General features: G+C 37.7%; 1 protein-coding gene across 1 annotated transcript in view; it reads left to right on the top strand.

Annotated features, from left to right (window-relative positions):
* Positions 1-27392, top strand: part of STK26 (serine/threonine kinase 26) — a 65668-nt gene that overhangs the window by 16295 nt on the left and 21981 nt on the right. The window contains exon 2 of the mRNA XM_070784360.1: positions 27054-27284. The gene's annotated coding sequence lies outside the window, so the exon portion shown is untranslated. The remainder of the gene's footprint in view (positions 1-27053; positions 27285-27392) is intronic.

The following is a 27392-nucleotide window of genomic DNA, read 5'->3' on the forward strand; positions in this document are numbered from 1 at the left end:
TGGAGGTTGGTTTGAGAAACCTTCGTTCAGGGAAAGCTGATGAACTTTGAGAAGACGCTAATTTATAACAAAAAGAAGATGAGTTCTCTAAGCTGAAATTCTTTGGGTAAATGGAAATATGGCAATATGTAGGGCTTTATTTTTTGTTTTTTTCCAAATGAGCTGGTACTTCCTGTACAGAGGAAAGGGAATAATGATAATAAAATCATCATCAGTGAGGATGTTGAAATCCAGCCCCTGTTTTGTTAACGTAACAAATTTGGTGATGCAAGCTCATTTTTTATATATGTTAAGTGTATCTTGGTGCGAGGCACAGGGCTCACTTTTATGCTCATTTATGGTAGTTTGGGCTTCTCTGGTGGCTCAGATGGTAAAGAATCTGCCTGCAATGCAAGAGAAAGTGAAAGTGTTAGTCACTCAGTCATGTCTGACTCTTTGCAATCCCATGGACTGTAGCCCACCAGGCTCTTCTGTCCCTGAAATTCTCCAGGCAAGAACACTGGAGTGGGTTGCCATGCGTTCCACCAGGGGATCTTCCTGACCCAGGGAGCGGATCTGTATCTCCTGCATTGCACGCAAATTCTTTACCCTCTGAGCCCCCAGGGAGCAATGCAGGATACCCAGGTTCAGTCCCTGGATTGGGATGATCTCCTGGAGAAGGGAATGGCTACATACTCCAGTATTCTTGCATGGAGCATTTCCACGGACAGAAGGGCTTGGCAGGCTAACAGTCCATGGATCGCAAAGAGTCAGACATGACTGAGTGAATGTCACTTTTTTCTTAGCTTAGATTTTCAGGTATAACTGTTACACCCACACATTCACATTTACTTGGTTTCTGAGTGTATTCCTATTTATTAATACACTGCTACAATTATTTTAAAGAAGTAGATGGGACATTAAAAACAATAAACATTATTCTTTTAGCCATGCACCCACCCCACACACACATAAACACACACCGTGATATTTTTCACTTTGGGGAAATGAAAAGTGGGAAATGAATTGTTGAAAAACTGGAGACCATTCTTTTAGAGTATTCTATAATATCCTCTCTGGTCCATTCATAGGGTTTGACAAGATTAAGATTGCTATTGACACCAGCATGCCATTGGTATCATTTTCTTGGGATCAAAGAATATTAAAGCCAGTAGGACCCAAGAGATAAATTTCCTTACCCCTAAGATTCCACTGGGTAACTCCTTGCAAATACTATTTGATTAAATTCATTCAAAGTATAGATTTGATTAAAGAGAGAAATGTTGGAGGGAAATTATACTGCAGCCACTTTCTCATTAAGAATGAAAAGGTAAGTCTATGTAAAATTACACTTTTTCAATCAGTGTTAATTTTCTAAAAGAACTCATGGTATTAATAATTTAGTGCTGTGCTTACAAGATTCAAACCTATTGATTTTAATTGGAGTTCTGCATCAAGAAGGAAGATAGACAGTGAGCAAATCAATTTTATTTTAATCCAATGCATTTTAATAAGTGTGTTGAAGATTCACCATAACATTATCCATGATAGTTCGATATTTGCTCTAAGGGGCCTCTACCTTAGATTCTATCCCAAAGTGTTTATTTCTGAAAGTGCTAGAATGACATTCTTTAATTTTGCCTCCAGTATGGATAGCATAAAATGAGGCTGTCAGTGTTCATCATGTTGAAGTGCCCTGAGCGGATTTGATTAAATAATTCCCTGTTTTATCATTTATATATTAGCAGAATCTTTGTCTTCTTTTCACTGTATGGCCTTGTCCCCCTTTCCAAATGAATATTTTATAGTTAAAGTTTGTTATCAATCCAGAGCATATTTATGTAACATACTGTCTATTCAGTAATAATCTCTTTAGTTTTAATCTTAATGCTTATGGTTAAACCTGATCCTTGATTGAATTGCACATTTCTTTCTATATGTGTTCAGCCCAACTAAATTAAAAGCAATGTTCAGCAGAATGAGACACAGACTGTGGCTCTTTGAGGCCTCTAATCTTTACATTAGTGTATGATATCATGCGAGACTGTCCAGGACAGACAGTAGTCCTGTGACTCTGTTTGATAGTGATTATAGATGTGCTTCCAGAATCAGATTTGCATATGCCACTGGTATGCATGCTTTTGTGTATGGTTCCTGACAACTTTCCTTTGAGTACAGCTCCATATTATTTTAAGAACTGCTTTTTTGCTACTCAAAGAGCTCCCCAGTAGAAAGGAAAAATTCTGAATTTCCTATTGGAACAATGGGATAGTATGTACTTTTCACTTGAGTATACAACTGAATTCTGAAATTCTGAAAATTCTGAATTTCCTATTGGAGCAATGGGATAGTATGTACTTTTCGCTTGAGTATACAACTGTAGAATTGACCATGTGGCCAGTGCCAGTTTATCCCTTACTTTAGTGATTGCTTCAAAAGTAGAGTTGGGAGACTTGCCTGGTGTTCCAGTGGTAAAGAACCTGCCTGCTAGTACAGGGGACATAGGTTTGATCCCTTGTCGGGGAACTAAAATTCCACATGCCAGGGGGCAACTAAGCCTGTATGCCACACCTACAGATCCCACACTCTAGAGCCCACGTGCCGCAACTGCTGAAGCCCACGTGCCCAGAGCCCATGCTCCATAACGAGAGAGGATACTGCAGTGAGAAGCCCAGGCACCACAACTAGGGAGTATCCCCTGCTGTCTGCAACTAGAGAAAGCCTTCATACAGCAACGAAGACCCAGCACAGCCGAGAATAACATAGTAAATAAATACAATTAAAATTTATTTTAAAAAATTAGAATTGGGAACTGCTAGTGATAGAAGAGGGGAACAAAGGGATCTGGCTTCTAGAATATCACTAATTCAGTGTCAGAACAATAGGGACTTAACCAATCACTGGGCCCACCTCTCTCTCTCATTATACAGATGGTGAAGCTGACATTTAATTGTTGATTTCTTGTAATTTCTGGGGTAAGCACAATTATGCCAATTTTGCCTGACCTCTCTGCTCTTTACCTCTGTAATACTTCTAAGAAACTAGATCATTTTTCCCTTAGAATGGCTGTAACGTCAGAGAGAAATGAGCTAAATGATGCAGTGGAATCTGCAGCCAGCATTTGTTATGAGGACAGCCTTGACTTTTGGTTATTGAAAGAAGAATGTGATTGTTTGCAGGATGTTTCCTTCCCTTTACCTATGAATACAGTTAAAGATTTAGGGAACTTCCCCTCCCACAGAGTTAGTAAAGAAAGACAAGATTATTTCCTTTAATTTAAGAGGTCTTAGATCCAAAGATGATTTACCTGGCTGAACAAAACAATCTGACATTTCCACTCTCAATTAAAATAATAAGAATGTAAAGGTCTGGGAAATGGAGCTAATAAATGTGCTGCTTGTCATGACTTTGTTTCTTACTTGAGAATTTCTAAGATGGGGGAAATTGAATTTCTTCTCATCCTTTCTGTAGTTCAGTTTTCTTAAGAAAAATGTGGCATGTGGTAAAGTGACAATAGAATCAAAGAAATGTCTCATTCTCCTTTACTCAGTATAAATTGAACTGTCTTACAAACAGATGTAAAGAACTGCATTCTTCAAATCCCAGAATGTGTCCCGCTTCCTTCGTTGTTCTTTTCCTCTGATCTGAGCTTGGGTGAAAAGAAGAATGCAAGTTAGGAGGCAGAGGAAGCTCTTCTTATCCTCTCCTGAGTAGGAGGAATTCAGATGAAGAATATTATCAATTATGCTTTTGTTCTTAAAGATGAAGTAGACTCAAAATTATTAATCAGAAGAAACTCCTCAAACTGCTATGTTATTCATACAGTTGTGTCAAAATCTTTTGTAATAGTTTTAACTAAGTTATCCTTTACTAAAATATTTGCATTCCAAGTATTTTCACTAATGAGGTACACTTAAAAGTAAGAATAATAAAGGGCAGATGAAAAAGTACTTATAAATTTATTTCTGCCTTATGAATATATTTTTCTTGTTGCTGTACACAGTATGGCTGAAAGTTTATAAATTGTTGCCTTAGAAGTACAAAATAATACTGTGTGAGACTTTTGACTTTTTGCTTTGCTATTAAGACCAGGACTGCCTTATTGCTACCTCATCCATCTCAAAACTGCCTTTTAAGTGGGTGAGTAAAGACGGGAACTCAACTGTGAGTTTATAAAATGTGGTCTAATGACCACAAGGAAGCCCAGGGTTGTTTTAACTATATCTCTAACTACATTTCAATTGTCATTGTATATACATAAAATTGAACAATTTGACTTCTAGTTTATGTTGCAAAAGCAGGTTATAATTACCTTTGAGAGATGTGAGTATTCCATAAAAATAGGTAAACTAAAAACATTCTCTTTTATGCACTTACATATTTTGAGCTCTCACAAATATGGAAATGCAAACTCAAATGACTGACCACCTCAAGAGGTTTGACTTCAAGCCCAGTTCTTCACGTTCAATTTGAAACACATACAGACATACTTAATTTTTTATCTTAGTTCTTATTCCATTATATGCAAAATGTAGTAAGCTAAATATTTTACTTCAGAAATATAAATCACAGAGGTCTCAAGAATTCCATAAAATTTATCAGGTACTTGTAATATGAACCTGAGATAAGATAGAAAAGTACTCTGCTAACATCACATTCTTCAGAAATTAAGAAAAATTTATGAGGAGCTTGTTTTATCCTTCTCATTATTAAAATAATCTGAGTACTCACATGGTCATTTAAACAATTCTATGCCTGTATAAAACCTAGCACAAAAGTATTGTCTTTATTCTTAGATAATTTAACCAATTTGAGGGTCTCACACACTGAACAGAGCTGAAAACTGTAGTGTTAATGGTTACTGAAGTCTACAATAAATCACTGATAAAGCTGGAATTTGAGCTGTTGGCTTCCAGACATTGGGTCCTCTGGGAATCATGGTATGGAATACCATCGCTACCTTGCCTCCCACACTTTAAAGGCTAGTTACTGACTTGGAAAAAAATGAGCCAGAAAGTAAAGATTACATATGAGACACATCTCTGTAAGATTGTAATATGAACTGTTTGGTAATTGTGCATATATAGAGAGATCAATCAGTTGCACAATGGTTCAAAAATTTTAAGAAATCATGTCTCAAAGAATAGGAAAGTCCTATTTTAAGATTTTCAAATTCTTTTAAGTTTAAAATGTTGGTTTTTTCCAAATTCTTTGAATGTAGGGAAATTACTACGCAGATATTGGATAGTTGTGTGATCTGTGCATGATGGAAAAACAATTTGGTTTTATAGCCAAAGAATATAGTTTAGGTTACAAATTAATCCAAGCTGTAGTGAAAGAACCTTATACTTAAGAATCAGGGGACTTGACTTCAAGTTTGAGCTTTGCCACTAGTTAATTGCCTTATGTCATTGAACAATATATAACCTCTCTAGACTACAGTTTTTCTCCCTGTAAAAATACATTTTGGATCACTCTAAATTCCTTTTATCTTGCTAAATTCTTTCCTTGCCAAATTCCTGTTCATCCCAGAGACTCTATAATTCTTTTAATTCCAGGATTTGCTTCCTTTTTTAACCTCTCCCTAGGTCTACCATCGTGAGTTCCCAGGTGCTGCTAGTGGTAAGGAACCCGTCTGCCAGTGCAGGAGACGTAAGAGACGCGGGTTCAATCCCTGTGTCGGGAAGATCCCCTGGAGAAGGAATGGCAACCCACTCCAGTATTCTTGCCTGGAATCCTATGGACAGACAGAGCCTGGTGGGCTACAGTCCGTGGGGTTACAAAGAGTCAGACAGACCGAAAGCGACTTAACACAGCACGTGTCTACCATCATTTTGACATAAATGGCCTTAAATTTCACATCTTGTGTTTGGTGGTATTAACCTAGGACACAGAAGGCATACAATAAATGCTTGTTGCTGATAGTGGTGATAAGGAGTTGCATTAAATGACCATTTCCTTCCAGCTCTAAAAGCCTGTGACTGTTTCAGTTCTATCCAAAGAGAAGTCTATTGCGCTTAGATCATTATAGCACTTAAAACAAATAATGTCCTGTGGTATTGAACTCAAGCAGTGCTAAGGGGTAGATGGCTGTGGACTTTTAATCTTTATTTTTTTTCCTTCTGGCAATATCTTTTTTATTAAAACATTTTTTAATAGACGTATCATTGATTAACAATTTTGTGCCAATTTCTGCTGTACAGCAAAGTAACCCAGTCATACATATACATACATTCTTTATTTGTATTCTTTTCCATTATAATTTATCACAAAATATTGAATATATTGAATAGTTCCCTGTTCTATACATTAGGAATTTATTGTTTATCCATTTTAAATATAACAGTGACAATTTTTATTTTTTTAATTTTATTTTATTTTTAAACTTTACAATATTGTATTAGTTTTGCCAAATATCGAAATGAATCCGCCACAGGTATACCTGTGTTCCCCATCCTGAACCCTCCTCCCTCCTCCCTCTCCATACCCTCCCTAAATGTGGTCAAAATAAACAAATTCTTGGTTAGGAAGCATACGACAAACTTTTGAAGCAGTGTTCGTAGGGCAGTTGAAAAATCTTAACATAATCATAATAAAACAAATTGAATTTGAGGCTTTTGGAACCACTTGAGAAAGATTTCTGTGCATTTTATATTGTTAAACGATATGTAGTAGTATAGACGTGAAAGTAATCTTGAAAAATATTTCCTCTTTAGCTTAGGAGAACTAATCTGAGTAATTTAAAGAGTGTTATCTCCAGTTTTTAGTACATTGTTAATGTTTTTAGTTACTCTCTGTGGTTCATTGCCCATTCCTTCTGGTGGTTAACACTTGAGAAGTTGAAGAGAGTAAGAGATACTCGTTTCTAAGCCTGGATAGCATTAGCACATTCTTTGCTCATAATTTCCTGTGTACTCCTCCTCATTAGTGAGTCACTGATAGGCCTACACACAGATCTTACTTTGTAAAGTGCAAGAAGTATCTTATAGCCAACAATACTCATAGTATGGATTTTACTAAGGTTGGGAGGCAAGTGCAAAACGTAGTTTGAAGTCAGCCTTGCTTACTTCTTGGTTTCTGAAGGTTCGTTCACCTTAACTCAACCCTTCCTGGTCAAAACTTCGGAGAAATGTGTCTTCATCTTCCTAAATCTATTGTTTTCACTTTCAGTTCCAGACTAGAGGGCTCACGTAGATACATCAGATTTAAAGAAACTAGATTCTTCAGCGTTGGTTCTTTCCCACCTTTGGCTTTCCAGATCTTCATACTGCTAGAACTCCAAGACAAATTTTAATTCTGCCTGAAATTTTCTTGTTTCTTCTAATCACCTAATGTCCCTGATGGCGTTCAGGGCACAGTAACCTTAACATATAGCACCTTGACATGTTGAATATTTTAACTTGAAGGAGTTGGATAAAGACTCACCCCTCCCCTGCTGCCTTAAAGTAGGTCATTAAACTGTCATGTGAGAGGTCCTCTCCCTATACCCAGATGGAAGGGGCATCTTTATCTCCAGAGACAATGGGATGCCAAAAATCATTGGAACAAACAGGTGTTGCTAAGTTTCCCACAGTGTGTTGTGTTCGGCACATACCCTTTGCCCAGTCACTCTTTCCATGATGTTCCACTCTGCGCTCTTCATCAAACTTAGTATAAAAACACACAGTTTTAGCCATTTCTTTCAATCTTTGTTTCCTCATGGAGGTTAAAACTTTTATAAAATTACATTCATTTCTTCTGTTCATCTGTCTTAGTTTAATTTTCAAACCTAGCCAGAGAGCCTAACAGGATTGAGAGAAAATGTTGTTTTTTTTTGTTGGTGGTTTTTTTTTTTGCCCCTGCATCCCACTGCACAGTTTGTACCCATTTTCTATAAGCGCCGAGAACTAAACTTTTACTCTTTGTCAGTGATGACTGTTGATTCAAAACGGTCATCAATTAAATCTTAACTTATTATGTATCCTGCTATTATATAGACTGTACTGGGTACAAATTGTTCAAGAATACACACATAAGGAATGTGGGATATGTTGCATGTGTTTTGCTGAATATTACATTTATAGTCTTATTTGAAGTGTCCTTCCTTAGAAGTATAACAGACTCAATTTTTTAAATATAGGTATGTATATATAAATACTAAAGATCTCGTGGTTTTATTTTAATCTCCAAGTTGTCCACTTTGAGTGTGCAGAGTTAGAAGAGTGCTATATGCTTGCCTGGGAAAAATAGGGGACATGAGTTCCCTATAATGAAGGATACCATTTTCAGATCTGTTTGCTCAGTGGTTCCTGAATGCTCATTTTAAGATTGGTGGCAAAATAACTACATACGTAATAGTTTGGAATGGTTTTTTTTAAAATACTGATTCCTGGGCCCCTGTCTCAGAGATTCTGAATCAGTAATTTTGGGATGAGGCCTGTGTATCTGCTTTTTAAAAGTTGTACTCGTGATTCTAATGTGTAGCGAGGACTGGAGATCACTTAGAAAAGACTTTAAGAGAGTTCTTCCAGCCCTCTTAATTCTGTGATTTAAGTATGTAAGAAACCTTTCATCTGCCCCTGACTTGCCTTTTTTACTTCACTTAAATTATAGTTGATTACAATAGTATATTAGTTTCAGATATACAACATGGTGACCCAATATTTTTATAGACTATGCTCCATTTAAAGTTAATACAAAATAATGGCTATAATTCCCTGCACTATACTGTATATCTTGTTGCTTAAGCATAGTAGTTTGTACTTATTAATCCCCTACCCTTATCTTGCCCGTCCCAAGCCCGTCTCCTCACTGTTTGTTCTCTATATCTTTGAGTCTGTTTCTGTTTTGTTATATATGTTGATTTGTTTTATATTTTAGATTCCACATATAAGTGATAACTTTAATACACTATTTATCTTTCTCTGACTTATTTCACTAAGCATTATACCTTCCCGGTTCATCCATGTTGCTGCAAATGGAAAAGCTTCACTCTTTTTGATGGCTGAGTAATATTCCATTGTATACATATACCACTTCTTCTTTATCTATTGATGGACACGGGTTGTTTCCATATTTTGGCTATTTTAAATAAAGCTGCTGTGAACTATGGGGTACACATATCTTTTTTCAGTTGATGTTTTCATTATCTTTGGATATATACTCAAGAGTGGGATTGCTGGATCATATGGTAGTTCTAGTTTTAGTTTTTTGAAGAACCTCCATACTGTTTACACAATGGCTACACCAGTTTACATTCCCATCACCATTGTACAGGGGTTCCATTTTCTCAACATCCTGCCCAACATTTGTTATTTGTGGGTTTTTTGATGGTAGCCATTCTGACAGGTGTGAGGTAATATCTCATTGTGGTTTTGATTTGCATTTCTCAGATGATTAGTGATGCTGAGCATCTTTTCATGTACCTGTTGGCCATCTGTATGTCTTCTTTGGAAAAATGTATATTCAGATCCTCTCCCCATTTTTAAATTAAATTGTTTGCTTCTTTTATATCGAGTTGATGAGCTGTTGATATATTTTGGATACCAACCCCTTATCAGGTATATCATTTACAGATATTTTCTCCCACTTAGTAGATCGCCTTTTTGTTTTGTCAGTGGTTTCCCTTGCTGTGCTAAAGCTTTAAATTTAATTATGTCCTGTTTGTTTATTTTTTTGCTTTTATTGTCTTTGCCTGAGGAGACAGATCTAAAAACAACTATTGCTACATTTGTGTGAAAGAGTTATCTGCTATATTTTCTTCTGCAAGTTTTATAGTTTCCAGTCTTATATTTAGGTACTTAATACATTTTGAGGTTTTTTTTGTGTGTGGTATGAGAAAATGTTCTAATTTCATTCTTTTTTTTAAATTTATTTATTTATTAAGAGAAAGATAATTGCTTTACAGAATTTTGTTGTTTTCTGTCAAACCTCAACATCAATCAGCCATAGGTATACATATATTCCTTCCCTTTTGAACCTCCTTCCCATCTCCCTCCCCACCCCACCCCTATAGGTTAATACAGAACCCCTATTTGAGTTTCCTGAGACATACAACAAATTCCCATTGGCTATCTATTTTACATATGGTAATATAATTTCCATGTTACTCTCTCCGTGCATCTCACCCTCTCCTCCCCTCTCCCCATGTCCATAAAGTCTATTTTCTATGTCTGTTTCTACATTGCTGCCCTGCAAATAAATTCTTCAGTACCATTTTTCTGGGCTTCCCTAATAGCTCAGTTGGTAAAGAATCCACCTGCAGGAGACCCTGGTTCAATTCCTGGGTTGGGAAGATCCACTGGAGAAGGGATAGGCTACCACCCACTCTATTATTCTTGGGCTTCCCTTGTGGCTCAGCTGGTAAAGAATCCACCTGCAATGCAGGAGACCTGGGTTTGATCCCTGGGTTGGGAAGATCCCCAGAGAAGGGAAAAGCTACCCACTCCAGTATTCTGGCCTGGAGAATTCCATGGACTGTAAAGTCCATGGGGTCGCAAAGAGTCAGACATGACTAAGTGACTTTCACTTTCACTTTCATCGTTTTTCTAGATTCCATATATATACGTTGCTGCTACTGCTAAGTCACTTCAATCGTGTCCGACTCTGTGCGACCCCATAGACGGACTCCCACCAGGCTCCCCCGTCCCTGGGATTCTCCAGGCAAGAACACTGGAGTGGGTTGCCATTTCCTTCACCAATGCGTGAAAGTGAAGTCACTCAGTCGTGTCCGACTCTTAGCGACCTTATGGACGGCAGCCTACCAGGCTCCTCCGGTCCATGGGATTTTCCAGGCAAGAGTACTGGAGTGGGGTACCATTGCCTTCTCCAATATATGTGTTAGTATATGATATTTATCTTTCTCTCTCTGACTGACTTCATTCTGTGTAATAGGCTCTAGGTTCATCCACCTCAATAGAACTGACTTAAATGCGTTCCTTTTTATGGCTGAGTAATATTCCATTGTGTATATGTACCACAACTTCTTTATCCATTCATCTGTAAATGGGCATCTAGGTTGCTTCCATGTTCTGCTGCTGCTGCTGCTAAGTCGCTTCAGTCATGTCCGACTCTGTGCGACCCCATAGACGGCAGCCCACCAGGCTCCTCTGTCCCTGGGATTCTCCAGGCAAGAACGCTGGAGTGGGTTGACTATGCCTTCTCCAGCTTCCATGTTCTAGCTATTGTAAATAGTGCTGCAGTTAACAATGGGGTACATGTATCTTCTTCAATTTTGGTTTCCTCAGGGTATATGCCTAGGAGTGGGATTGCTGGGTCATATGGTGGGTTTTGTGGTCATGTATGGGTGTGAGAGTTGGACTGTGAAGAAGGCTGAGCGCTGAAGAATTGATGCTTTTGAACTGTGGTGTTGGAGAAGACTCTTGAGAGTCCTTGGACTGAAAGGAGATCCAACCAGTCCATTCTGAAGGAGATCAGCCCTGGGATTTCTTTGGAAGAATGATGCTAAAGCTGAAACTCCAGTACTTTGGCCACCTCATGTGAAGAGTTGACTCATTGGAAAAGACTCTGATGCTGGGAGGGATTGGGGGCAGGAGGAGAAGGGGATGACAGAGGATGAGATGGCTGGATGGCATCACTGACTCGATGGACATGAGTCTGAGTGAACTCCGGGAATTGGTGATGGACAGGGAGGCCTGGCGTGCTGCGATTCATGGGGTCGCAAAGAGTCAGACACGACTGAGCGACTGAACTGAACTGAACTGATGGTGGGTTTCCTCCTAGTTTTTTAAGGAATCTCCCTACATACCATCTTCTATAGTGGCTGTATCAATTTACATTCCCACCAACAGTGTAAGAGCGTTCCCTTTTCACCACACCCTCTCTAGCATTTATTGTTTGTAGACTTTTTAATGATGCCCATTCTAACTGGTGTGAGATGATATCTCACTGTAGTTTTGATTTGCATTTCTCTAATAATGAGCGATGTGAGCATCTTTTCATATGTTTGTTAGCCATCTGTATGTCTTCTTTGGAGAAATGTCTGTTTAGGTCTTTTTCCCACTTTTTGATTGGGTTGTTTGTTTTTCTGGTATTGAGTTGTATGAGCTGCTTGTATATTTTGGAAATTAATCCTTTGTAAGTTGTTTCATTTGCTATTATTTTCTCCCATTCTGAGGGTTTTCTTTTCACCTTGCTTATAGTTTCCTTTGCTGTGTAAAAGCTTTCAAGTTTAATTGGGTCCCACTTGTTTACTTTTGTTTTTATTTCCATTACACTAGGAGATGGGTCATAGAGGATTTGATTTATGTCATCAAGTGCTCAGCCTATGTTTTCCTCTAATGAGCATTTTATAGTTTCTGTTCTTACATTTAGGTCTTTAATCCATTTTGAGTTTATCTTTGTGTATGGTGTTAGGAAGTGTTTTAATTTCATTCTTTTACATGTAGCTGTTCAATTTTCCCAGCACCATTTATTGAAGAGGCTGTCTTTGCCCATTGTATATTCTTACCTCCTTTGTCAAAAATAAGGTACGTGTAGGTGCATGGGTTTATTTCTGGGCTTTCTATCTTGTTCCATTGGTCTGTATTTCTGTTTTTGTGCCAGTACCATACTGTCTTGATGACTGTAGCTTTGCAGTATAATCTGAAGTCAGGAAGGTTGATTCCTCCAGCTCCATTCTTCTTTTTCAAGACTGCTTTGGCTATTCAGTGTCTTTTGTGTTTCCATATGAATTGTGAAATTTTTTCTTCTAGTTCTGTGAAAAGTGCCATTGGTAATTTGATGGGGATCACATTAAGTCTGTAGATTTCATTTGGTAGTATAGTTATTTTCACAGTATTGATTCTTCCTACCCAGGAACATGGAATCTCTCTCCATCTGTTTATGTCATCTTTGATTTCTTTCATTAGTGTCTTATAATTTTCTGTGTACAGATCTTTCATCTCCTTAGGTAAGTTTATTCCTAGATATTTAATTCTTTTTGTTCCAGTGGTGAATGGGATTAATTCCTTAATTTCTCTTTCTGATTTTTCATTGTTAGTATATAGAAATGCAAGTGATTTCTGTGTGTTGATTTTGTATCCTGCAACTTTGCTAAATTCACTGATTAGCTCTAGTAATTTTCTGATAGTTATCTTTAGGGTTTTCTATGTACAATATCATGTCATCTGCAAACAGTGAGAGCTTTACTTCTTCTTCTCCAAACTGGAGTCCTTTAATTTATTTTTCTTCTCTTATTGCTGTAGCTAGGACTTCCAAAACTATGTTGAGTAATAGTAGTGAAAATGGACACCCTTGTCTTGTTCCTGATCTTAGGGGAAATGCTTTCTGTTTTTCACCATTGAGAATAATGTTTGCTGTAGGCTTATCATATGTGGGTTTTACTATGTTGAGGTAGGTTCCTTCTATGCCCATTTTCTGAAGAGTTTTAATCATAAATGGGTGCTGAATTTTGTCAAAGACTTTTTTTTTTACATCTATTGAGATTATCATATGTTTTTATCTCAATTTGTTAATATAGTGTATCACATTGATTCATTTCCATATATTGAAGAATCCTTGCATTCCTGGGATAAACCCAACTTGATCATGGTGTATGAGCTTTTTAATGTGTTGTTGAATTCTGTTTGCTAAAATTTTGTTGAAGATTTTTGCATCTGTGTTTATCAGTGATATTGGCTTGTAGTTCTATTTTTTTGTGTTGTCTTTGTATGGTTTTGGTATCAGGATCATGGTGGCCTCATAGAATGACTCTGGAAGTGTTCCTTCCTCTGCAATTTTGGAAAGAGTTTTAGAAAGATAGGCATTAGCTCTTCTCTAAATGTTTGATAGAATTCTCCTGTGAAGCCATCTAGTCCTGGGCTTTTGTTTTTTGGGAGATTTTTGATCACAGCTTCAATTTCAGTGCTTGTAATTGGGTCGTTCATAATTTCTATTTCTTCCTGGTTCAGTCTTGGAAGATTGAACTAAGAATCTGTTCATTTCTTCCAGGTTATCCATTTTATGGCCATATAGTTGTTCATAATAGTCTTATATAATCCTTTGTATTTCTGCATTGTCTGTTGTAACCTCTCCTTTTTCATTTCTAATTTTGTTGCTTTGATTATTCTCTTTTTTTCTTGATGAATCTGGCTAAAGGCTTGTCAATTTTGTTTATTGTCTCAAAGAACCAGCTTTTAGTTTTATTAATCTTTACTATTGTTTCTTTCATTTCTTTTTCATTTATTTCTGCTTGGATCTTTATGATTTCTTTCCATCCACTAATTTTGTTTTTTTTGTTTTGTTTTGTTTTTCTTTTTCCAGTTGTTTTAGGTGTAAAGTTAGTTTATTTGATGTTTCTCTTGTTTCTTGAGGTAGGATTGTATTGCTATAAACTTCCCTCTTACAACTGCTTTTACTGCATCCCATAGGTTTTGGGTTGTCATGTTTTCATTGTCATTTGTTTATAAAATTTTTTTATTTCCCTTTTGATTTTTCAGTAACCTGTTGGTTATTTAGAAATGTATTATTTAATCTACATGTGCTTGTGTTTCTTACAGTTTTTTTTTTTTTTCTTGTAATTGATATCTAGTCTCATAGTGTTATGGTCGAAGAAGATGCTTGATATAATTTCAATTTTCTTAAATTTACTGAAGTTTGATTTGTGACCCAAGATGTGGTCTAGCCTGAAGAATGTTCCATGTGCACTTGAGAAGATGTATTCTTCTGCATTTGGATGGAATGTCCTGAAGATATCAGTGAAATCCTTCTCATGTACCATTTAAGACTTGTGTTTCCGTATTAATTTTCTGTTTTGATGATCTGTCCATTGGTGTGAGTGGGGTGTTAAAATCTCATACTATTATTTTATTACTGTCAGTTTGTCCTTTTATGTCTGATAGTGTTTGTCTTATGTATTGAGGTGCTCCTATGTTGGATGCATATATATCTATAATTGTTATGTCTTCCTCTTGGATTGATCCCTTGATCATTATGTAGTGTCCTTCCTTATCTATTGTAATATTCTTTATTTTAAGGTCTATTTTGTCTGATATGAGGATCGATACTCCAGGTTTCTTTTGCTTCCCATTTGCATGGAATATATTTTTCCATGCTCTCACTTTCAGTCTGTATGTGTCTTGGGGTCCTGAAGTGGGTTTCTTGTAGACAGCATATATATGGGTCTTGTTTTTGTATCCATTCAGCCAGTTTGTGTCTTTTGGCACATTTAATCCATTTACATTTAAAGTAATTATTGGTATATATGTTCCTATTGCCATTTTCTTAATTGTTTGGGGTTTGATTTTGTAGATCTTTTTCTTCGGTTGTATTTCTTGACTATATAAGTCTTGATAACATTTATTGTAAAGCTGGTTTGGTGGTACTGAATTCTCTTAACTTTGGCTTGTCTGAAAAGCTTTTGATTTCTCTATCAATTTTGAATGAGATCCTTGCTGGGTATAGTAATCTTTGTTGTAGATTTTCCCCTTTCATTACTTTAAATATATCCTGCTCTTCCCTTCTGGCCTGTAGAGTTTCTGCTGAAAGATCAGCTATTAGCTATTAAACGTATGGTCTTTCCCTTGTATGTTACTTGTTGCTTTTTCCTTGCTACTTTTAATATTTTTTCTTTGTGTTTAATCTTTGTTAGTTTGAATAGTATGTGTCTTGGTGTGTTTCTCCTTTGGTTTATCCTATATAGGACTCTTTTCACTTCTTGGACTTGATTGACTATTTCCTTTTCCATGTTGGGGAAATTTGCAACTATAATCTCTTCAAAAATTTTCTCATACCCTTTCTTTTTCTCCTCTTCTTCTGGGACCCCTATAATTCGAATGTTGGTGTGTTTGATATGGTCCCAGAGGTCTCTGAGACTATCCTCAGTTCTTTTAATTCTTTTTACTTTATTCTGCTCTTCAGAAATTATTTCCACCATTTTATCTTCCAGCTCACTGATTTGTTCTTCTGCTTCAGATATTCTGCTATTGATTCCTTCTAGAGTATTTTTAATTTCAGTAATTGTGTTGTTTTTCTCTGTATGTTTATTCTTTAATTCTTTTAGGTCTTTGTTAATTGATTCTTGCATTTTCTCCATTCTGTTTTCAAGGTTTTTGATCATCTTTACTATCATTATTCTGAATTCTTTTTCAGGTAGTTTGCCTATTTCCTCTTCATTTATTTGGACTTCTGTGTTTCTAGTTTGTTCCTTCATTTGTGCAGTATTTCTCTGCTTTTTCATTATTTATTTTTAAACTTCTTGTGTTTGAGGTCTCCTTTTTCCAGGCTTCAAGGCTGAATTCTTTCATTTTGGTTTCTGCCCTCCTAAGACTGGTGCAGTGGTTTGTGTAAGCTTCATATAGGGTGAGATTTGTGCTGAGTTTTCTTTTGCTTTTTCCTCTAATGGGCAAGCCTGAGTGAGGTGGTAATCCTGTCTTCTGATGATTTGGTTTGTATTTTTGTTTTGTTTTTGTTTGGATGAGGCATCCTGCTACTGGTGCTACTGGTGGTGCTACTGGTGGCGAGGTCTTGTATTCAGGTGGTTTCCTTAGTGTGAGTTCTCACTATTTGATACTCCCTAGGGTTAGTTCTATGGTAGTATAGGGTCTTGGAGTCAGTGCTCCCACTCCAAAGGCTTGATCTCTGGTCAAAAACAAAGGTTCCACAAGTGGTTTGTTATGGAATTAAGTGAGATTAAAACCAATACCCAAAAATGAACAACCAAAGACAAACCCCAAACAAATGGCAGTTACAAAATCAGGCAAATAATAATTAAAATAATGGAGTATACACATATACACCAATGAGCAAAGTCAAAACAGTCCAACAAAAATAAAGTAAAATAGATTGACCTGGTGAACAAAGGAAACCAAAAATTATATCTGCCAGTTAAGAACAAAAGTAACTACAGCACAAACTGAAAAACAAAACTAAAGCAAGATGCCCAGTAGGGAATAAAGCAATGAAAGCAAAACTAACAAATATGTTGAGAGGAAAGGAAAGAAAGGAAGAATAGATATTCAAAGTTAAATAGAGGTGGGTAAAGAAGATTTATATACACTAAAGATTAACTGGAAGGGGAAAAGAACAATAGGAAAAGCAAACAAAGGAATAAATATAAAAATAATAATAGGTTTAAAAAAATTAAAATTAAAAAAAGAAAAGAGGCAGAGGTTTGTAACAACAATAAAAAGTGTGATTAAAAAAAACTCAAAAGCTTAATTAGATTTCATAGTGCCAATAAAATCAACAACTACAACAGAGGGAGGAAAAAAGAAAAAATATCCAAAAGAAACTAGAGAACAGGTAAAAAAACATAAGAATAATAAATATTTTTCTTGAGTCACTGCTGTCAGGGTCCTTTCCCTCACTGGGAGTCACAGTCCACCTCACCTCCCTAGAATGCCCTCCAACACTGTGCTGGTCTCTGGACTTGCTGTGGGGGCAGCTCAGATTCTAGTCTGGTCCAACTCCTGTGTGTTCGTGCCTCCAATGTCCACAGCTATCAGCACTAATGCATTTTCTTTTGGGGGAGCTCTGTGTCTTTTTATATATTCTGTAGACACAGAGTCTGCCTAGTTGATCGTGTGGATTTAATCTGCAGCTTGTACAGCTGGTGGGAAGGTTTTGGGTCTTCTTCCTTAGCCACACTGCCCCTGGGTTTCAATTGTGGTTTTATTTCCTCCTGTGCATGTGAGTCATCCACTGGGGTTTGCTCCTGAGGCTGCCCTGGAGGACTTCGGTCTGCCCCAATGAGGGCCAGTTGCAGAGGTGGTGCAGCTGCTTGGGTCTCAGGAATCTGGCAGCACTGGGTACTCAGGGGAGTTGGCAGCTAGGGCAGCAGGAAATCTAGTGCTCTAGAAGAGTATGGCAACCAGTATTGGCCGGTACACTCCAGTCTTCTTGCCTGGAGAACCCCCCTGACAGAGAAGCCTGGCAGGCCACAGTCCACAGGGTCACAAAAAGCTGGACACGACAAAAGTGACCCTGCGTGCATAGATGCAAGACTTTTTTTCCCTGTGGCAGCTCTTCCCCAGTGAAGGTTGAGTGTGAATGTGGCTCAGCTGCTTGGGTTGTGGGGACCCTGGTGGCACCAAGTGTGCAGGGACACAGACTGCCTCAGCCACAGGAGTTATGGCCCTATTAGAGTCTTTTTTGAGCTTCTGATAGCTGGTGTTCAGAAGGCCTCTTTGGCTAGTCTTTCTCTGTAGCTCTGCCGCTTCAGGCATTTAGAGGGCTCCCTTGCCTGGGGTCCTTCTCTGTTGTTTGGCCTGTCAGGCACATAGAGGGGCCCCCCTGGCTGGGGCCCGACTCTGTAGATCAGTGCATCAGGCACTTAAAGGGGCACCCTGGGTGGGGTCCTACTCTGTACTTGCGCGCATCAGTCACTTAAAGGGGCACTCTGCGTGGGGTCCTACTCTGTAGTTCTGTGTATCAGATGCTTGATGGGCCAGCCTCTCTATTGTTAAGCCGCCGATGCTGGCATGTGGGGAAAGAGAGGCTATGGTGATGGCTCCACCCCCTACATGTGACTCAGCAGTATCACCTTGTTTCCATGGCTGCCTGGCTTTCCTCCATAGGCATTTCCCACCACAGTCTCCTCCCTCATATCCCATCAGTCCGTCTCTCCACAGTCAGCAGGAGCCCTCACCCTGGGATTGTTCCACAGTCCCTAAGCTCCAGCTCCCAGCCGCTGCGGCTTCTAGGAGACCTGCATCCCTGTCCAGGGTGCAGGGTACGTGTGGCTGCAGCAAGGACTGTCTAATTCTCATTCCATTTAGGCTGACAAAGATCAGCTGTTTCACTCTCAGCCTTAAGTGTTTCTCCTCTGACTCAGACAATTTCCCTGATGTGGGGATTGGACTTCTGCTGCAGTTCCTACACCCGCCAAGGGTAGGTCCAGTCTTACTAACACTCCTGTTTCCCCCCCTAGTTCCTTCATCCTACAGAGTTTTGCGTGGTTCTATATATTCTTTTCCACTGGTCAGGTACTCCTGTCTGCTCTCAGCTGGTGTTCTGCATGCACTTCGGTGTCTGAAGATATATTCCTGATGTATCAGTGGAGAGACATGTACTCCACATCCACCTACTTCTCTGCCATCTTGTCCTCCTAATTTCATTGTTTTACATGTAACTGTCCAATTTCCCCAGCACCACTTATTGAAGGGACTGTCTTTTCTCCATTGTATATTTTTGCCTCTTTTGGCATAGATTAATTGACCATAAATGTGGAAGCCTATTTCTGAGCCCTCTATTCTGTTCCATTGGTCTGTGTGTCTGATTTTGTGCCAGGACCAAACTGGTTTGATTACTATAGACTTGTAGTAGTTTGAAGTCAGGTAGCATACCTCCAGCTTTGTTATTTTTTCTCAAGATTGCCTTGGCTATTCAGGGTCTTTCATGGTTCCAAGTAAAGTTTACAATATTTGTTTTAGTTCTATAAAAAAAAGTCATGGATATTTTGATAGGGATTGTATTAAATCTGTAGATTGCTTTTGGTACTATAGACATTTTTAATAATATCAATTCTTCCATCACACAAACATGAAAGATAACTTTCCATTTGTTTGTATCATCTTCAGTTTCCTTTGTCAGTGTTCTATAGTTTTAAGAGTATAGAAGTTTCACCTCCTTGGTTAAATTTATTCTGGGATATTTTATTCTTTTGCTGCAACTGTAAATGGTATTTTAAAATTTCTTTTTTGATAGTTCATCAGTAGTGTAATATAATTATGACAGATTTACATTGTTGTACAGCAGAAACCAAGACAATATTGTAAAGCAATTTTCCACCAATTAAAAAATATAATCAGTTAAAAAATGAAAACAACAGTCTCTGGAAAAAAAGAAAAAAATGAAATCAACAGATTTCTGTATATAATCTTGTATCCTGTAACTTTACTGTGTTATTCTCTTTTTTTTGGTGGAGACTTTAGCGTTTTCTATATAAAGTATCATGTCATTTGCAAATAGTAACAGTTTTACTTCTTTCCTTCCAGTTTAGATGTCTTTTATTTCTTTTTCTTATTTGATTGCTGTGGCTAGGATGTCCAATATGATGTTAGATAGAAGTGGTGAGAGTGAATATCCTAGCTAGTTGGATGGCATCACTGACTTGATGGACATGAGTTTGAGCAAGCTCTAGGAGTTGCTGATGGACAGGGAAGCCTGGCGTGCTGCAGTCTATGGGGGTTGCAAAGAATAGGACACGACTGAGCAACTGAACTGAATTGATTGCTGATTCTGGAGGAAAAATTTTGAACCTTTTATCATTGAGTATGATTTTAGCCATGAGCTTGTCATAAATAACCCTTATTATGTTGATATATGTTCCCTCTGTACCACCTTTGATGAGAGTTTTTATCGTGAATGGATGTTGAACTTTGTCAAAAGCTTTCTCTGCATCTGTTGAGATGATCATGTGATTTTTATCATTCCTACTGTTAATGTGGTATATTAAGTGATGGATTTGTGACTGTTGAACCAATCTTGCATCACTGGAATAAATCCTACTTGATCGTGGTGTATGAAATTTGCTAATATTTTGTTGAGGATTTTTAAATCTATATTCATCAAAGATATTGGCCTGAAATTTTATTTTCTTACAGTGTATTTGTCTGATTTTGGTATTACAATAGTGGTGACCTTACAGAATGAATTTAGGGGTGTTCCATTCTCTTCAGATTTTTGGAATAGTTTGAGGACAGGCATTAGCTCTTCTTTATGTTTGGTTGAATTCCCCTGTGAAGCCATCCAGTCCTGGATTTTTGTTTGCTGGGAGTTTTTATTATTATTACAAATTCAGTTTCACTAGTGGTAATCAGTCTATTATCTATTTCTTCTTAATTCAGTCTTTGCAGGTTTCGTATTTCTAGAAATTTGTCCATTTCTTCTAGGTATCCAATTTATTGGCATATAATTGTTTGTAGTACTCTCTTCAAGATTTTTTTGTACCTTTGTGATATTGATTGTAATTTCTCCTCTTTCATTTCTTATTTGTTCTTTTGGATCCTCTTTCTTCTTGGTGAGCCAGTTTAGAGGTTTTCAGTTTTGTTTATGCTTTCAAAAAACAAGTCCTGGTTTCATTGATTTTTTTTCTATTGTTCTTTAGTCTCTATTTATTTCTTCTCTGATCTTTATTATTTCCTTCCTTCTAGTGACTCTTGGCTTTATTCTTTTTCTGTTTCTTTAGACAGTAGGTTAGTCTGTTTGAGATTTTTTTCTTGAGGGAGGCCTGTATCACTGTAAACTTCCCTCTTAGATCTGCATTTGCTGCTTCCCATAGATTTTTGAAAGTTGCGTTTCCATTTTCATTTATCTTGAAGTATTTTCTGATTTCCTTTTTGATTTCTTCATTGATCCATTGGTCTTTTAATAGTTTATTGTTTAGTCTCCACCTGTTTGTGCTTTCCCCATTTTTCTTTTGTAGGTCATTCCTAGTTTTATACCACTGTAATTGGGAAAAAATGCTTGATGTAATTTCTCTTAAATTTGTTGAGAGACTTGCTTGTGGCCTTGTGAGCTATCCTGGAGAATGTTTCCTGTACACTTGAAAAGAATGTGTTTTCTGCTGTTTGAGGATGGAATGTCCTATAAGTCTCAATACCTATTAAATCCAGCTTGTCTATTGTGTCATTTAAGAGCATTGTTGCCTTATTGATTTTTTGTCTGGGTGATATGTTCATTGATGTAAGTGTGGTGTCAGAAGTTCCCTACTATTGTTGTATTATTGTCAGTTTCTCCTTTTAAGTCTTAATATTTGCTTTATATTATTTAAGTTCCCCTGTATTGGTTACATATATCTAAATGAATATAATATCTTCTTGTATTGATCTATTTATCATTATGTAATGCCCTTCTTTGTCTTTTGTTATAGGCTTTGTTTTAAAGTTGATTTTTCTGATATGAGTATTGCTATCCTTCCTTTCTTGTCATTTCCGTTTGCATGAAATATCTTTTTCTACTCTCTCACTTTCAATCTGTGTGTGTCTTTAGCTCTGAGGTGAGTCTCTTGTATAGCATATATATGGGTCTCATTATCTTATCCAGTCAGCTACTCTGTGTCTTTTTGTTTTTACTGGCGTATGGTTGATTTACAGTGTTGTATTAGTTTCTGCTGTACAGCAAAGTGAATTAGTTATATATAAATATATACCCACTCTAGATTTTTTCCTATATAGGTCATTACAGAGTATTGAGAAGAGTTCCCTGTGCTATACAGTAGGCACCCTATGTGATTGGAGCATTTATTCCATTGGCATTTAAAGTAATTATTTATAGGTATGTCGTTATTGCCATTTTATTACTTCTTTTCCAGTTGTTTTTGTAGTTATCTGTTCATTTCTTCTGTTTCTTCCCTTGTTGATTGATGATGTTCTTTAGTGGTATGGTCCTTTCTTTTTAGTTTTTTTTTTTTTTTTTTAATCTGTGGCAGATTTTTGATAGGCGGTTACCATCAGGTTCCTATATGTTGACCTATAATGTACTTGTTTTAAACTGGTAGTCATATAAGTTCAACCACATTTTAAAAATCTACATTTTAAAATCCTATTCCCCTAACATCTCTGTCTCTATAAAGTTGCTTCTGTGAGAGCATCCCTATGCAGTCTACGTGTACCCAGTGGCTTTGGTGGGAGAGATGAATCTGACGTGAGCGGGAGTCACACCTTCGCCCAGGGTGTGCTGGCAGCTATCACCATGGTAGAAGGTGGGGCTAGAGATGGAATGGCTAGAGCCAGGGCTTCTCCTGTGCTCAATGGCCATCACCACCCCATTGGGGGCAGTTGGTGCCCAAGGTACTGGAGCAGAAGCCCTGAGGATCAGGTCCTAGCTGGTTCCATTTCAAGTGTGTGCATCCCCCCGGGCAGTGGCACCTCTGCCCTAGTGGAGAGCAGCGCTGAACAACAGGGACTAGCAGAGGACTGCGGGACAGGCCAGGGTAAGTGCTGAGACCGTCCTAGCAAGTTAGTCAGAGCCCCAGGCAATCTTCAGGCTGTTTCCTCGTGTGCATGCTGGTAATAGCTTCCTTCTCCCTGTTCAGAGGCAGGGATGTGTCCAAGGCAGCTTCCTTTTCTCTAAGAGTGAACACTCTTCTTGGCGGTGGCAGCCTTTGCAGCAGTGCACTGCACTGGAGCAAGAGAAGCTGGAGTGGGAACCCGGCCAGTCTGGGGAACAGGCTGTGGCAGTTGCGGGAAACCAGTCAGAACCCCAGGTAGTTTTCAGTCTGTTTCCTCTGCCTGGTTCCATGAGAGTAAGCAAGTGTGTGCATGTGCTTCATGAGCAGAGTGTTGGTTTGGTTTCTTACAGCCCTCTGCTAAGTCCCAGTGGTTTTCAAACCAGCTAAGGGGGCTGTCTTCCCAGAGTCATGCCCAACAGGTATCTTTAACCCATCATTCCCCAGGGAGGATCCCTGAGACTGTGAAATCCCCCTCCTCTTGTGTGTCCCGTACTAGAGGCACTTGTCCTGGCCAGATTGCATTTCCTCCCTTCCTACCCAACTCTGTGCATTCTTTGTTTGTAACCTTGGTTATAGAAGAGCCGTAAAGGTTCCAGATTGTTTTCAGCACGAGTTGTTTCACGTGTAGATATCTTTCGATGTGTTGGTGGAAGAAGGTGAACTCAGAATCCTCATACTCTGCCATCTTGATCTCCCACCCATCTGCCCCTGACTTTCCATGAGAGACAAGATGATGATCCTCCATTTTTTCCCTTTGGACTTTCTAAGAATATTTCCATAGTAAAAGGCTGTTGTTATCATTGTTGTTTTAGTGGTGATCATACCCTCTAAGACTTTAGTTTGCAAAAATGTACCTATAGCTGAAGAGTTCAAATCCAAGCAAAGGACGGGTGATAAAGGTCAGGAATAACGAGAATGTCCTGAGGCGGATCTCTGAGGTTTTCATTTTCACAGACCCATTTTTGTGCAGCATGTATAAATCATCTAACATTAGTTGTTGAGTAAATGTGACATAAATTTAGCCATTCATCCTTTTTGCTGTTGCAGAACTTAGAGCTTCTTCCTGGGCTATGGCTTTGAGAAGCCAATGCAAACACAGATATTTCAATAATTCATTTGCAATAGAGATAGATTTAAACATTTTAATATTCTTAAAAGAATATTTGATTTGGGTTGAGAGGGAGCTGACTTGATTTTCTTAGAAGAGTGATGTGAATGATTGGGCAAACCAGCGTCTTTATAAGGTGGTTTTTAAATTACATTGCTTGGAGTGTTTACTATTTATTTACTTGACTTTTGCCCTTGCATGAAAAGCCGGAAGGAAATATGTCTTAATAAAGACTTAGTATACTTTGGTTTAAGAACCTGGTGACGTGGTGAATGGGGAATTAGGACTTAGGTATTTTCTATCCCAGATTTAGGAAGTCAGGGAGGTGAGGTTATAACTAGTGAAAACTTGTTTTCAAGATTCCCTTCACTCTGAAAGTTGGGGTTTTGCATGAGAAAACCCCCAAACAATAATATTTTAGTCCCCCAATGAAAGATTGGGAAATGCAAATGTTGTATGAATGATAGATCTTTCTATTTTTCCAATTTTGTATTTCTTGATTTAAAATCTTAAATTACACTGATGAGTTAGGATTCACTTCAGAGCATGTTTAAAATTCAAAATGTGACTTGATTTTTAAGTCTTTGATTTACATACTTTCAGGAACCCATTTATTATAGAAAGCAAGAACAGCTGTGTTCTCCCTCGGGGTGGTTGTTTCAGTCAAATCCTTTTAAAACATGAATTAGGAAGATTAGGATTTAATCTTTGTTTCTTCCAACAACAAAAAAAATCTTATTATACAGTTAATATACCTCCTAGTCCAGAATGTGTTATCAGAAAGTACATATTGTCTACTTTTTCATCAACGGTATATTTATAACTTTTAGAGTATTTTGTAGTTACATCAGGAAACCTGAAAGATTTGCTCTATTTATTTTTCCAAATTCACTGAATTTAGGAAACTGTAAGGTGATGAACCTATCACTGAGCTATTTGATGAGTATTTTTGCCACAAGCTACTAGAAAGAAAAGAACCATTACCAAAAGTAGGAAGAAGTAACTTGTGGGTTAGCTATTATGTGATAGTAATCACAATGTCTTGGTAAGAAATTAAGCACCAAGTTAATCAATAATGATGGTACTCAAGTTTTGTAGAAGGTATTATAACAAAATGTTGGCATTAAAGAAACACTTGCAATTTACGGAAGTCTAAACTATTTTTTAAGGCCCGTATGGGCAGCTGAAGAGGTATTTGTCCCACGTGCGTACTGGAGGTGGGTGGAGATAACAAGTAGCTTGCCATACCAGAGAGACTATGGCATACATGGAAAGTTGTCTTTTAAAAATGGAAAAAGTCCAATCAAGGAGAATGGGGAAGCTTGTAAATTAAGCAGGTCATGTGTAAACTGTCTTTTAGGCAGGTCGAAAAGAGAAAAATTGGTGAAATTCTTTAAAATCAGTCATAAGTTTTTCAGTTACTCAAAAGCGGGCAGTTTACTGGGTCTATTTGGTGATGATGGTACAATGAACTTGAGAGGAAAATAATGTTAATGATCTGTTTGTCTAATAAAAAAGATATTAGGGGATGATGCTAATAACTCTATAATTTGCCTTCTGAAATTGATGACCAGGTTAAATTGTAATAAATGAACAAATAATCTAGGTGCAATTAACAAATTAAATATAGACAAGTTAGAACTATATAACATTCTTCTATATTTTGAAGGAATTCAAAGTAAAGTTTTAGATGTAGACTAATAAGGCAGTTAAGTATAAATTAGATTGACATGTACACACTACTATTATATTTAAAATAAAATGCCCTTCCATGAAAAAGTAAAATTAATTAATAACATGCCCTTTGGTTTGGAAATAAGGTTTGGAAATCCTTATTTCTACTTGATCAGCAGTATATATTCAGCAATATGAATTTAAGTAAGGTTAAGGGTTACCCATTGGAAAAGACTCTGATGCTGGGAGGGATTGGGGGCAGGAGGAAAAGGGGACGACAGAGGATGAGATGGTTGGATGGCATCACAGACTCGATGGACGTGAGTCTGAGTGAACTCCAGGAGTTGGTGATGGACAGGGAGGCCTGGCGTGCTGCGATTCATGGGATCGCAAAGAGTTGGACACGACTGAGCGACTGAACTGAACTGAACTGACTGAAGGGTTATCCTGTGGGAGTCAAATTTGAAATAAAAATTGTGCACTATTAGATGTCGGATATTTCTGAGTCAGGGAAGGACAGTGAAGTTATAAAATCTAAGTCTTGCCAATATATTTGTTAACCTGAAGACTTATGCTTAATTCAGATTTTGCTGTAGAAAAATATTGACTTATTCTGGAATTTTATTTTCAGCCATTGATGAGAGCATTACATACAGATGAAAGTTGAAAGTGTTAGTTGCTCGGTCATATAGCCTACTCTGTATGACCCCATGGACCATAGCCCACCAGGCTTCTCTGTCCATGGGATGCTCCAGGCAAGAACGCTGAAGTAGGTAGCCATTCCCTTCTCCAGGGGATCTTCCCGAACCAGGAATTAAACCCAGGTCTCCTGTGTTGCAGGCAGATTCTTTACCAGCTGAGCCACACATATAGATAGGATCCCAAATGAAGAAGAAGGAGGAAAAAAAAGACTTGTAGATTCTTGGGTCTTTTGTGTTCTGTGTTGTTTACATGGTGGTTTTCAAGTACAGGTGCTGTGATTGGGTTGTCCAAGTCGGAGAGTTTAAAGGTAATATTTTGCTGGTGGAATGTAAGAATTTTAATGACGCCCCTACCTACAGTAGGTTAGGTATTCTCTCACTATCACTACCATTGCACTAATGTGCAAATTGTATATAGTCAGCTGCTTTATTCTAAAAAGAGTCTGGCCCTTTGGCATGCGCCAGAGACAACATTTGCTGTATGAGATTGTTTCTGATAGCAGGATCAGCTAAGCCCATTTAATGTGGGTGATCCAATAGAATACGGACTACCCGTTTGGGTTACAGTTGTTCTAACAAAGCACATGTGGAGAGTCAAGGGAATTTGTATGCTTTCTTTTAGATAAATGTGGTACTATCTTACATGATTTATTTTCCTTCATTTAAAACTTTGATACTAAATGTTTGTGTTCTTCCCTTTCTTTTCTCCCTGCCCCGTCAGAATAATATAGCCGATCCAGAAGAGCTCTTCACAAAATTAGAACGCATTGGAAAAGGCTCCTTTGGAGAAGTTTTCAAAGGAATTGATAACCGTAGCCAGCAAGTGGTTGCTATTAAAATCATAGACCTCGAGGAAGCCGAGGATGAAATTGAAGACATTCAGCAAGAAATAACGGTTTTGAGTCAGTGTGACAGCTCATATGTAACGAAATACTATGGATCATATTTAAAGGTAATGTGTGCACTGGATCATTTAGGTCATGAGGTACTTTGATTATGAGTCTTTCTTTTTTTAATTCTGTTTTTTGAAAGGCAGTGTCTTAAATTAGGATTTGGCAGC

Source organism: Bos indicus, chromosome X (assembly GCF_029378745.1).
Source record: "Bos indicus isolate NIAB-ARS_2022 breed Sahiwal x Tharparkar chromosome X, NIAB-ARS_B.indTharparkar_mat_pri_1.0, whole genome shotgun sequence".
NCBI lineage: Eukaryota > Metazoa > Chordata > Mammalia > Artiodactyla > Bovidae > Bos > Bos indicus.